The following is a 13,744-nucleotide window of genomic DNA, read 5'->3' as shown; positions in this document are numbered from 1 at the left end:
AACTAACAACATTGAATCTCTCCAAATAGGATATGCAAGGATTTGCTTGGTAAGCATTGAGAGCAAAAACATTACTAGAAGATAAAGATGCAAGTGGAATGAGCAAGCCAGTGATGGAGAGAGGGTGGATTTATACCCAATCAGCTTTCCTCGCCCCATCTCCGTTTGATGTCCACAAAAACAAATCTTTGGTCATGTAGAAAAAATAAATTTACAAAAGGCAGTACGCTGTGCACATGCATTAGTGGCTTCTGTGCAACGAAGGAAACGAGGGGCTGGAGGAAACCAGCAAGAGTGTCAGGATGTGGCGGCCTCCTGCGGTGCTGGAGCACAGCCAGTCTGCCTCATCCTCCGCGGACTCCTGCTGTCTCGCTCACTGGTGTTGTCCCCGAGTCTGTGAAGTCCCTCTTCTCTTCCCTTCCCTTCCCTTCCCTTCCCTTCCCTTCCCTTCCCTTCCCTTCCCTTCCCTTCCCTTCCCTTCCCTTCCCTTCCCTTCCCTTCCCTTCCCTTCCCTTCCCTTCCCTTCCCTTCCCTTCCCTTCCCTTCCCTTCCCTTCCCTTCCCTTCTTTTTCTAAATTGATTTGAGAGAGAGAAACATTGATGCGAGAGGCGAGAAACATAAATCAGTTGCCTCCTGTACATGCCCCAACCAGGGATTGAACCCTTAACCTGGGTATGTGCCCTGACCAGGAATCTAAACCACCACCTTTTTGGTCTATGGGACAAGGTTCCAATCAACTGAGCCACAACTGGCCAGGGCCCATATTTCTTTTATTCATTTTAAAACATTTATTAATGTACAGGAAAATTCACATTCTTTTGGTGTATGAATTTTGAGAAATAAATATAGCCATGTAATCATTTCTGTAAGCAAGACACAGAACGGGTCCAATCCCCCTGCAATGACCTCTTGCTGTCCCTTTGCAGGCATTTTTTTCCCTAGTCTCTAGCCCCTGCAACCACTGATTTGTTCCTATAATTTTGACTTTTCCAGAATGTCATAAAAGGCCTGTGATATTTTCCAGATGTCATAGAATCATGCAATACGTAGCCCTTTAATTCTGGCCTCTGTTACTTAGCACAGTGCATTTTGTGATTACTTGTGTCATTGCATATATATCAGTATCTTATTCCTTTTTATTACTGTGTAGTATTTCATTGTACGGATTTGCTCATTCACCAGTTGACGGACACGTTGGGATATTTCCAGTTTGGGGATTGTAACTAAAGATACTATAAACAATCGTGTACAGGTTTTTGTGTGCACATTATGTTGTCTTTCTCTTGGGTAAGTGGGATGGCTGGGTCATGTCATAAATTTAACTTTGTAAGAAACGGCCAAGTTCTCTTTCAAAGTGACTGAACTATATTGTATGTATGTGTGCACAAACAATGTATGAGATTGTATCTATGTATGTATATATACACACGTGTGTTTGAATTTGTATATAGTATGAACATGAGAGAACTGTTTTGTTTGCATGTATGTACATATGTATACATGAGCAAGATGTGAGAGTTCCGGTTTCTCAACACAGCTTCTTCAGCTCTTGTATGTTTTTTTTTTTTTTTTTAAGTCTTCCTATTAGGGGTGTAGTCATATTTCACTGTGGTCTTAGTTTGCATTTCTCTAAAGACCAATAAGCATCTTTTATGTGCTTATTTGCCATTCAAATGTTTTCTTTGATGGGGTGTTTAAATTTTTTGCCCATTTTAATTGGATTGTTTGTTTTATTTTACTATTGAGTTTTAAGAGTTCTTTTTATATTCTGATATAATTTCTCAGGAATGTGTTTTGCAAGCATTTTTTCACATTCTGAGATTTGCCTTTTCATTCTCTGAGCAACGTCTTTCACTGAGCAGAAGTTCCATGTAGGTATCTTTGCTTAACCCAAGGTCAGGAATATTTTATGTTTTCTTTTAGAAATTTTATACTTTTAGGTCTCTGTTCAATTCTCTGTAGGATTTTCTGTGCAATCAGATCATCTGACAATAAGATAGTTTTATTTCACCTTTCCCCATCTCTATGTCTTCTCTTTCTTCCCCTCACTGCAATGTACTAGCTAGGACCTCCAAAACAACATTAATAGGAGTGTGAGAGTGGACGTCCTTTCCTTGTCTTGATTTCAGGAGAAAGCATTCAGCCTTTCACTATGACCATGATGCTAGGTGCATGTTTTTTGTAGACGCCTCAATCAGGTGAAGGGTGTTTCTTTCTATTACTAGTTTACTGAGAGTTTTCTTTTGATTACCGATGGATGTTGAAATTCGTTACACTTTTGTCCTGTGTCTGTTTTATTTTGTAGTTTCTTGATTTTGTGAATTACTTTGTTTTTTGAATACTGAACAAACCTTGCATTCCTGGGATTGTGCCATGCCAGCACAGCCCAGGGTTTGGTGGCCTGAGGAGGGGCGGTGAAGGATTAAAGAAAAGACAGACAAAGAGAATATAGCTGGGGCTCGGTGGAACTCCCGTGCCTGGATGAGGACACAGAAAGAGAGGGATCCAGCCGGCAAGCTGAGGCTTGATTTTATAGTCAGAGAAAAACAAGGTCATGGTCACCATAGTTACAATGTTCTTTTGAGTTTCACTTGTTTTGGCAGCACTTGCAGCATCTCCCACAGCCCTTTAGCTACCTATGAAGGATCTAGGGCAGCCGTGGGCAAACTACGGCCCGCGGGCCGGATCCGGCCCGTTTGGCTGTTCTATCCAGCCCGTGGAGCCGAAAGAGTGGAGGGTTCTCTTGCTCTCCCCTCTGCTCCTTTACTTTGAATTTATATTAGTTCACGCAAACACTCCATCCATGCTTTTGTTCCGGCCCTCCGGTCCAGTTTAAGAACCCATTGTGGCCCTCGAGTCAAAAAGTTTGCCCACCCCTGATCTAGGGAGTGCTATAAGGTCAAGCTTAATTATGCTGGGGGAGCTCTGCCCTCTAAGCTGGGACTTGTTTGTGGCTCTGCCACAGGTCAATCCGAGGCTTAACCTTATAGCTGCTGCCTACATGGGATAAATCCCAAATTGTCATGATATATTATCAGGGGTCCTCAAACTACGGCCCGTGGGCCACATGCGGCCCGCCGAGGACATTTATCCGGCCCGCCGGGTGCTGCTGCCTGTCCTGCTTAGCAGCCGACTCGTCCCGGGCCCGCAGTGGGCATAGGAATTTGTTCATAGTTTTTTTTTTTAAACTATAGTCCGGCCCGCCAACGGTCTGAGGGACAGTGAACTGGCCCCCTGTTTAAAAAGTTTCAGGACCCCTGAATATTATCCTTTTTAAACTGTGCTGGATTCACTTTGCTAATAGTTCATGGAGGATTTTCACATATGTTCATGTTTTTATTCCTGATATTAGAAATTTGTGTCTTCTCTCTTATTTTCTTGGTCAGTTTGGCAAGAAAGTTATTAATTTCATTGGTCTTCTCAAGGAACAAGCTTTTAATTTCATTGATTCTCTTTATTGTTTTCAATCTGTTTTTATTGAAACAATTTGGTTGTTTTCTGATCTTTATTATTTCCTTCCTTCATCTTGCTTTGGGTTTAATTTGTTCTAATTTTTCTAGTTTCTTAAAGTGGGAGCTTAGAATATTGATTTGAGACATTTCTTTTTTCTAATATAACCACTTAATGCCATACATTTCCTTTGAAGTGTTACTTTAGCTGCATCTCACAAGATTTGGTATATTGTGTTTTCATTCAATTAAAAATATTTTTAAATTTCCCTAGTGAGGCCGAAACCGGTTTGGCTCCATGGATAGAGCGTCGGCCTGGGGACTCAAGGGTCCCAGGTTCGATTCCGGTCAAGGGCATGTACCTTGGTTGCGGGCACATCCCCAGTGGGGGGTGTGCAGGAGGCAGCTGATCGATGTTTCTCTCTCATCGATGTTTCTAGCTCTCTATCCCTCTCCCTTCCTCTCTGTGAAATATCAATAAAATATATTTAAAAAAACCAAAAAAAAACAATATCTTTAAATTTCCCTAGTGAGACTATCCAAGACTTATGTATCACTTTAGAATTTATTAATTTCCAAATATTTAGGAATTATCCAGATATTTTTCTGCTAATGAATTCTAATTTAATTTTGTTATGTCAAAGAAAATATTTGTATAATTTCAATTCTTTTAACATATTAAAACATTTTCCCTCTAAATGGGCCAGAATATCTTGTAGTGAGTGTTCTATGTGCACACTAAGAGAATGTATATTTTGCTACTGTTAGTTTGATTAGGGTAAGCTTGTTCATAGTGTTACTCAGGTCTTCTATATCCTTACTAATTTTCTGTCTAATTTTTTTATTAATTACTGGGAGTGGAGTATGACGTCTAAAGTTTTTTTTTCCTTGAAGATAGTATACAGTTTGATCTTTTTGAAAAAAAATCCAATCTGATAATCTCTGGTATTTAATTGGAATTTAGATAATTTATATTTAATGCCATTATTGACATAGATTTATTTTATTGTTTGTTTTCTGTTTGTTTCTCTGCTTTCCCCTGCTTTCTATTTCTTTGCTTTCTTTTTTTTAAAATATATTTTTATTGATTTCAGAGAGGAAAGAAGAGGGAGAGAGATAGAAACATCAATGAGGAGAGAGAATCATTGATTGGCTGCCTCCTGCACTCCCCCTACTGGGGATCGAGCCTGCAACCTGGGCATGTGCCCTTGACCAGAATCAAACCGGGACCCTTCAGTCCACAGGCTGATGCTCTATCCACTGAGCCAAACCATCCAGGGCTTTTTGCTTTCTTTTTTTTTTAAAAAAAGATGTTTTATTGATTTGAGAGAAACACTGATAGGAGAGCTGCATTGATTAGTTGCCTTTTGTAACCCTCTCACTGGGGATGGAGCCTGAAACCCAGGCATGTGCCCTGACCAGGAATTGAATCAGTGACCTTTCAGTGCACGGGATGATGCTCAAGCAACTGAGCCACACCAGCCAGGGCTTTGCTTTCTTTTTTTAAATTTATTTTTTTATTGAATTTATTGGAGTGACATTGATTAATAAGATTATATAGGCTTTAGGTATACAACTCTATGATACATCATTTGTATATTGTGTTGTGTGTTTATGTTTTCTTTTGCTTATTTGAATATATTTAGTATTCCATTTTAACTAATTGGCTTTTTACTTATGTCTCTTTGTATTTTCTTATTTATTTTTAGTGGTTGATCCAGAGGATGTCATATATGTAACTGTATAACAAAGTACCACCAACTGGGTAGCTTAAACAACAGAAATTTAGTGTCTGACCTTCTGGAGGCTAGAAGTCTAAGATAAAGGTGTTTGGGGGCCATGCTCCCTCTGAAAGCTCTAGGGAAGGCCCTGACCCAGGCCTGCCTGGGCTTGTGGCAGCACAACTCCAAGCTTCACATGGCATTCTCCCTGTGTCTCTGTCTGCCCAAATTTCCTCGTTTTACAAGTACACAGTTATATGGGATTAGGACCCACCCTAATGATCTCATTTTATCTTGATCACCTCTGTGAAGATCCTATAAGGCCACATTCTGAGGACTTTAACGTATGAATTTGTGAGGGACACAGTTCAACCCATAACAATAACTAATCTTTTATAGTCTACTTAGAGTTAATATTTTATCACTTCAAATAAAATGTACAAGTAACTATATAGATCCCTTTATCCTGCCAACACACACACACACATACACACACACACACACACACACACACACTGGCCTTCACATCATAGTTATCATATATCACATGCCCTATGTAAAACTATTCCAGATACCACTGTAATTTTTGCTTTGAATAGTCATAAATATTTTAAAGGACTTGAGAGGGGAAAAACCTTTTCTATTTATACATATACTAGAGGGTGGGTGCATGAATTCGTGCATGGGTGGGGTCCCTCTAGGTGGCCTGAAGGGATTGGGCTGAAACCCACAGTCCAATGCCGCCTCCAGCTCCTACCTGCTGCTCCCACTCATCCTGGCCCCACTGTGCCTGCTGTGGGCTCCTGCCCAATCAGTCCAGATTAGGAGAGGCTTGAGCTGCCACAGCAGTGCTATCCAGCCATGAGCCCTGCATCTGGTGCCCTCCCAAGAGGAGTGGCCTGAGGGATCAGATTGGGCTGAAACTGGCCCTCTGACATCCCCTGAGGGGTCCCAGATTGCAAGAGGGCACAGGCCAGGCTAAGAGACCCCACCGGTGCACAATCTGGCTGGGGAGGAACTGCGGGAGGGTTCCAGGGTGTGTCTGGCCCATCTTGCCCGGTGCTGATAGGCCAAACCCCAGCAGCAAGCTAACCTGCCCGTCGGAGCATCTGCCCCCTGGTGGTCAGTACATGTCATAGAGACTGGTCAACCCGTTGACTATCTGCCCCCTGGTGGTCAGTGCATGTCATAGCGAGTGGTTAAGAAGCCTTAGCATATCATTAGCATATTACGCTTTGATTGGTTGTTTGGTTGTTCTGCCATTTGGTCTATTTGCATATTACCCTTTTATTATATAGGAGGATTTGCATTTTTGTTGCTCTTCCTTCATCTTGTTGTTCCCACTTTCCAAGTGGTATTATTTTTCCTCAGTCTGAAGAACTTATTTTATCATTTCTTTTTTTAAAAAAATATTTTTATGGATTTCAGAGAGGAAGGGAAAGGAAGAGAGAGATAGAAACATCAATGATGAGAGAGATTCATTGATCAGTTGAGGATTGAGCCCGAAACCTTGGCATGTGCCCTGACCAGTAATCAAACAGTGACCTCCTGGCTCATGGGTCCACACTTAACTGCTGCTACCTTCACGGCGGGGTTCAGGATCTGAAGGAGGGGCTGATGCACAAATGAAAATGCTATACAAGAAATATGAATTTAGAAGGCATTGGGGGTCAGGGGTGTCTCTTTCTTGAAGAGACACACCGACTTCTGTCCTGTCTGCTATTTATTTACTTGAATACACATTTTCCCTTTAGCGATGCATACAGGCGTATCAAAGGTAAAGTTTGGTAAACAGTAAAAGTATTATCAGGTTGGGGAATTGCCTTGAGCTACCACTATCTCAACACAAGCAATTGGTGCTTAGCGTTTGGCTCTGCTGCCCCGTCAGGTGGGTGCATCTGCTTCAGTAACAAGCACATAGGATGACTTTATGTTTACAACTAATAATGTTTATATCCCTTCACTCAGAATTCCATTTCTAGAAACCTTTCATAGAAATGTCTGCAGCCATGCACAAGCAGCAGCTTCGGGGATGTTTAGGCAACATCGTTTCTGACGAGAGAAAGTTGAAGTCACCTAAACGCTCACCAGGAAGAGAACAGACGCATGCACACAGATAGAATGCATTCACCGGACTTAGAAGTTGAAAGCAAGGAACTGGATCAGTGGCTCTCAAACTTTTTGGTCTCAGGTCCCCTGTGCCATCTTAAAAATTATTGAGGCCCTCAAAAAGCTTTTCCTTATGTGGGTTATATCTACTGATATCTATAGCATTAGAAATTACAAGACTGAAGACTAAAAAAACAAACAACAAAACAAAACAAGAAACAAAAAAAAAAGCCCTGGCCAGGTAGCTCAGTTGGTTAGAGCAGCATCCTGATACCCAAGATTTTGGGTTCGATGCCCAGGCAGGGCACATACCAAAATCAACCAATGAATGCATAAATAAGTGGAACAACAGCTCTTTCTCTCTCTAGTTGTTGTGGGATCGAACCCTGGAGTCAGAATAAGACCACCGGAGGCTGCTGATTGATTAAAAAAAAAAAGCAGGCAAGGATTTATTGAGCTGGCCAGGACGGCCGCGAGAGCACCACACGCAGGTGGAGTCCACCCTCATGACCACACCGTTTCAGGTGTAGGCAGTCCTTTTAAAGGTCTAAACCACAAAACTTTTCCTTTGTTCTAAACGAGCCCCCAGCCACATCCTGCTGGACATCGGATTGGCATGTGGACCTATCTTGCGAAAGCAGATTGTACAGAAGCAGAATTGAGCAAAGTTAATAATCTCTAAAAGTTGTCTGCAGTTTCAACTCCTGGAGATAATCAATCTCCTGTAGTTCTGGTCCACAGGCACAGGAAAATAACCTTTGTGATGTGGGATGGATTTATGTGCTGAGGTAACTACCCTATTGTTTAAGCAAGTAAGTGTGTGCAGAAGCCAGAATAGCAGGGTTAAAATTCAAACAGCAGTTTTTACCCAAGTATGGTTGCTACCATTCTTCATAGTAAATAAATAAAAATTTAAAAGAAAAAATAGAAAAAAAAATGAAAAGACTGAGAAATTTAAAAAATATTAATTAAAAAGTGATAAACCCATTATATGTTAACATAATATTTATATCAATATAAATAACATTTTAATAAAAAAGCTATATTTTCCAAAACAAAGCCATTTTGTGGTGCCTATGTGAGAACATCCATTTGTAGAGAATTTTTATAAATATTTATTTGAAGCCAAACAGAGGAAATGCCTGAAAGTAAGGTCTAAAAACAGACTGAGAAAAAATGCTTCAGTTTGCAGGGTTTTTAAAATTTTTTTATGCATTTGGAATTAAGGTAGGAATTTAAGGAAGATTAAATGAAGGTGGGGATTGAATTACAGGACAGTTAACAAGATCTGTACTCCCTTGAGGGTGGTTATGCCTTTAAGGTGTCTCAAAAAGAGGATTACTCTGGCATTTCAAAGATGTGTTAACCTAGATGCACAAGAACAGCAGACAGGACTGGTTTAAGGCAAAGATAAACCTTTTACTAAAGAAGTTATATGCCTGGGGCACTAGGATCTGCCCAGTTAGGAATTTTTGATCACCCCTGTGGGGTTGCTTGTGTAGAACCCCTGGTGTGGAATGCAATGTTTTAGTTTTTTGCAAATCTCTTTAACTGCTGGCTTCCTAGAAGACATCTGGATTCTCATATCTGCTCTGCATTCAGATGAGTGCACATACAATATAGTTTCTCAAAAACATCACTGTAGTCCTGTGAGAGAGTAAGAGCAAAAAAGACAAATAGCCTCTTAGCGTGGTTACAGAAGTAGTTTTGACCTTGTGGACCCTCAGAAATGGTCTCAGGGACGAAGTGTCCAGACCATGTTTTATTTATTTATTAATATACTAGAGGCCCGGTGAACGAAATTTGTGCACGGAGAAGGGGGGTGTCCCTCAGCCCAGCCTGCACCCTCTCCAATCTGGGACCCCTCGAGGGATGTCCGACTGCCCGTTTAAGCCCGATCCTGGTGGGATCGGGCCTAAACAGGCAGTCAGACATCCCTCTCACAATCCAGGACTGCTGGCTCCCAACTGCTCACCTGCCTGCCTTCCTGATTGCCCCTAACCACTTCTGCCTGCCAGCATGATCACCCCTAACCATTCCCCTGCCAGCCTATTTGCCCCTAACTTCCCTCCTCTGCAGGCCTGGTCACCCCTAACTGCCCTCCCCTGCAGGCCTGGTCATCCCTAACTGCCCTCCCTTGCAGGCCTGGTCCCTCCCAACTGCCCTCCCCTGCTGGCCTGATCACCCACAACTGCCCTCCCTTGCAGGTCTGGTCCCTCCCAACTGCCCTCCCTTGTTGGCCATCTTGTGGTGGCCATCTTGTGTCCACATGGGGGCAGGATCTTTGACCACATGGGGGCAGCCATCTTGTGTGTTGGAGTGATGGTCAATCTGCATATTACTCTTTTATTAGATAGGAGAGAGGCCTGGTGCACAGGTGGGGGCCAGCTGGTTTGCCCTGAAGGGTGTCCCAGATCAGGGTGGGGGCTCCCTTGGGGTGAGGGGCCTGTGGTGGTTTGCAGGCTGGCCACGCCCCCTGGTGACCCAAGCAGAGGCCCTGGTATCTGGGGTTTATTTATCTTCTATAATTGAAACTTTTTAGCCTGGAGCGGAGCCAAGCCTTCTGCTTGCTCCATGGCGGCAGCCATTTTTTTTTTGGATTTATGTATCTTCTATAATTGAAACTTTGTAGCCTTAAGCAGAGGCCTGGGCTGGCCAGGGTGTGTGGAAAGCTTGGCTTCCTCCATCGCCAGGGGCAACCCTAGCCTCCTGCTCTTTCCAACTCTGTTGCTGCCGCCATTTCTGTTTGGATTTATGTATCTTCTATCATTGAAACTTTGTAGCCTTGAGTGGAGGCCTAGGCTGGCAAGGGCAGGCAGAAAGCTTGGCTTCCTCCATTGCCGGGGAAACCCAAGCCTTCCTCCTGCTCTCTATGGCTGTAGCCATCTTGGTTGGGTTTATTTGCATATTCGCTCCTGATTGGCTTGTGGGCGTGGCTTGTGGGTGTATCTGAGTGATGGTTAATTTGCATATTACTCTTTTATTAGATAGGATTTTACTGATTTTTTACAGAGAGGAAGGGAGAGGGATAGAGAGTTAGAAACATTGATGAGAGAGAAACATTGATCAGCTGCCTCCTACACACTCCCCACTGGGTATGTGCCTGCAACCAAGGTACATGCCCTTGACTGGAATCGAACCCGGGACCCTTGAGTCCACAGGCCGACGTTCTATCCACTGAGCCAAACCGGTTAGGGCTCCAGACCATGTTTTGAGAACCACTAAAGTAGACCAAGGCAGATTTATTTTAAACGATACTGTCAGTGTTTCAGCTTGGGTTCCATCAAAAACCTGAGACAAGGAATTGCACTCAGGAAATTGGTCTTGGGAAGTAACCTGTGGGATTAGGAGTTGGGGAACTGCCCTCACCAGTTTGGGTCAGTGGATAGAACGTCAGCCTGTGGACTGAAGGGTCCCAGGTTCGATTCCGGTCAAGGGCATGTACCTGGGTTGCGGGCACATCCCCAGCTGATCGATGTTTCTCTTTCATTGACGTTTCTAACTCTCTGTCCCTCTCCCTTCCTCTCAGTAAAAAAATCAATAAAATATATTAAAAAAAAAAAAAAAAGGAGTTGGGGAACTGAGAAGAATGAAGTGGAGAAGTAGGGAAAGCCTCTCCAGGGTGGGTTACTGAGCTGATGAGTGCTGTGGCAATCAGATGAAGCTTAATTGGACCCTGTAGAGCAAGCATGTCAAACTCGCGGCCCACAGGCCACATGCCTCATTTATTTGGCTCATGTTAGCCTTTGAGTTTGACATGCTTGCTGTAGTGTATGCCATAGAACTGAGTGCTGAGCCCTGGGAGTGTGAGACATTGATTCGCTGGCTTCCATCTCCCAGTGTCAAGGATCACCCAGAGAGGTTAATGGCTGGGCACTGCTGGGTGTACAGTGCACCGAATGCCTGGGGCAGACAGGAAGACATAGGAGTGCAGCTGAGGTGGGGCTGTCAGGCTATACCTGGGAGCAGCTGGTTGCCACAGCAACTATGGTACAAAAGGCAGGCAATTAAAAAGATTTTGCATGTTTTTAAATATGCCCTAAAAGATGTCCAACACATTATGTGGGAAAACCAAGTTGTAGAATACTACACACAGTAGATACCATTTGTGTAAACAACAAAAGCACCAAAATAGTAGTACATATATATTTTAGGATATTATAGCTCCTTTTCCATGGATATATATATACTAGTGGCCCAGTGCATGAAATTCATGCACCAGTGGGGAGGGGGGGCTGTCCCTCAGCCCGGCCTTCACCCTCTCCAATCTGGGACCCCTCAGGAGATGTCCAACTGCCAGTTTAGGCCCCATCCCTGGCAGTCGGACATCCCTCTCGCAATCTGGGACGCCTGGCTCCTAACTGCTCACCTGCCTGCCTGCCTGATCACCCCCAACTGCCCTCCCCTCCTGGCCTGATTGCCCCCAATGGCTCTGCCCCCCACAGGCCTGATCACCCCCAACTGCCGTCCCATCCTGGCCTGATCACTCACAACTGCCCTCCCCTCTTGGCCTCTAACTGTCTCTACCTAGGCCCTGCCACCATGGCTTTGTCCAGAAGGATGTCTGGAAGGTCTCCCAGTCTAATTAACATATTACTCTTTTATTAGTATAGATATAATGCATGTGTGTATATGAATTTGTGCATAACCAATTTTAAAGATCTGGATTGGGGATGGGGTCATCTAAAAGAATGTTAGTTTTTTTCTGTAATTTCCTAATCTTTTTCTCTTCCCCAAGCTTTAAAGACAGAAGATTAGAAACTTAAAAAGATCCGCTGAAGTTAATGAATAGATTGTGTCTGTTATTGCTCCCTTTCTTCAGGCAGGACGGGATTGGGGGTTCACAGACAAGACAAGTAAGGGGCTCCAAGAGAACAACATGTGGAGGGGGTGGTGCCCACTGGAAGGAAGGAATGGCTCACATTCCTGAGTGCATGCTTGCCTCAGAGCACCAGAGTCACTGGCCAGTGAGGACATTTGGGGAATGGCATGGCAAAGATCCCTCAGAGTTTGGGATTAAAGATGAGTAGAGAGGCTTTTGCTTCCTCAATGGAGAATTCTCAAGGTGGGACACTGACTGGGAGCAGCCCTGATGCCAGGTGAGGATGGGTCAGTCACTGGAAAGCTGCCCTGGCAGGGCAGAGATGCATGCATTTCCTCCCGGAAGTTGGGCAGAAGCTGTCTTGAAAGAAGTCCACTCAAAAGGACTGCCTTCTTGGGGATGCCTCCCCGCCCCGGAAAAGGCTGTGAGGGGTGAAGCATTGGAGAACCTTCTTGGAGAAGACAGAGACCCTGTGGGGAGGGGGCTCCTCAAAACCCACCATGGAAGCCCAAGACGGGACTGATGAGTGTAACAGATTTCCCACCATGGTCCTCCAAGACAGCCTCCTGCCTAGCATCTCCTCCTCCCCGACCCTGACCTCGGAAGAGTGGGGAACAGGGAGGGAGGGAGGTAGAGAGGGAGAGGGATGAGGTCCACCCCTCCTCCTGTGTTGCAGGGTAGGTCTGAGCTGGGGGTGGGGAGAAGCTTATGCCAGACTGAGTCTTGATGTAGACAAGGCTGCGCTTTCCATACTTGAAAATACTACTCCGGTTATGATAGCTCAACATGTCTGAGAGGCTGTGGGGCTGCCGAGAGAGTGGCATCCGGAAGGGGGAAAGGAGGCTGGCAGAGCAGAGTTGAAAACAGCACTGGGAGCAAAAGCCAAGCCGCTTCTTGTCTATGCTCATTGAGTGCTGCCCATCTGTAAGTAAGCTGCTCCTATTTGTATTAAAAATATGCACATATAGGACAAGCCAGAAGCAAATATGTGCACATGTTACTTGTGATTCGCAGACTGCTGGTTCCCTGTTCAGCCTCTGGTCGCCTTCTGCAAATCCTATAGAATCCCAATTTTGTTCAGGCATCCACTCAGCTCTGTGAAGTCCCACGGTCAAGAGAGCTGGTGATTTAAGTCAATGGTGGTACCATTCCTTAAGTGTGTTCTGGAAATTGGTGGGGGCTTTTTTTGAGGGGAGCCCTTACTATAGACATTGAATGGGTGAGGGCTAGGAATGCTAACTACCCTACAGTGTGCATGATAGAAAAAGAAAGCATTGTCAAAGTTGTCAGCCTCTTTCTACCACTATAAGTCTTCCCGCTCCTCCATCAGTCAGCCAATCTTCCCCAGAGGCAACTGATGTTACCAGTTTTGTATGCCTTCTTCTAGAAATACTGTACGCACAGACAAGCATATGCGTACATGTGCACACATATACACTTCATTTTCACATGTACCTGGGAAATCCAGATGAGGGTCAATACCTGGCAGACAGGCCACCTGCTCCAACTTTTCTCAGGGCTTGAATATGCTCACAAGTCTGTGAGTGGTCACCCACCACATCAGCCTGCCCCAGCACTTCCTCTGGCAGCTCTAGAGGCAGAAGGCCTTGTCAGTTTCCTTCCAGGGCATTAGCTTAGCCTC

The sequence above is a fragment of the Plecotus auritus genome (genome assembly GCF_963455305.1).
Source record: "Plecotus auritus genome assembly, chromosome: 5".
NCBI classification, from domain to species: Eukaryota; Metazoa; Chordata; class Mammalia; order Chiroptera; family Vespertilionidae; genus Plecotus; species Plecotus auritus.
Note: the sequence above shows the minus strand (reverse complement) of the source record.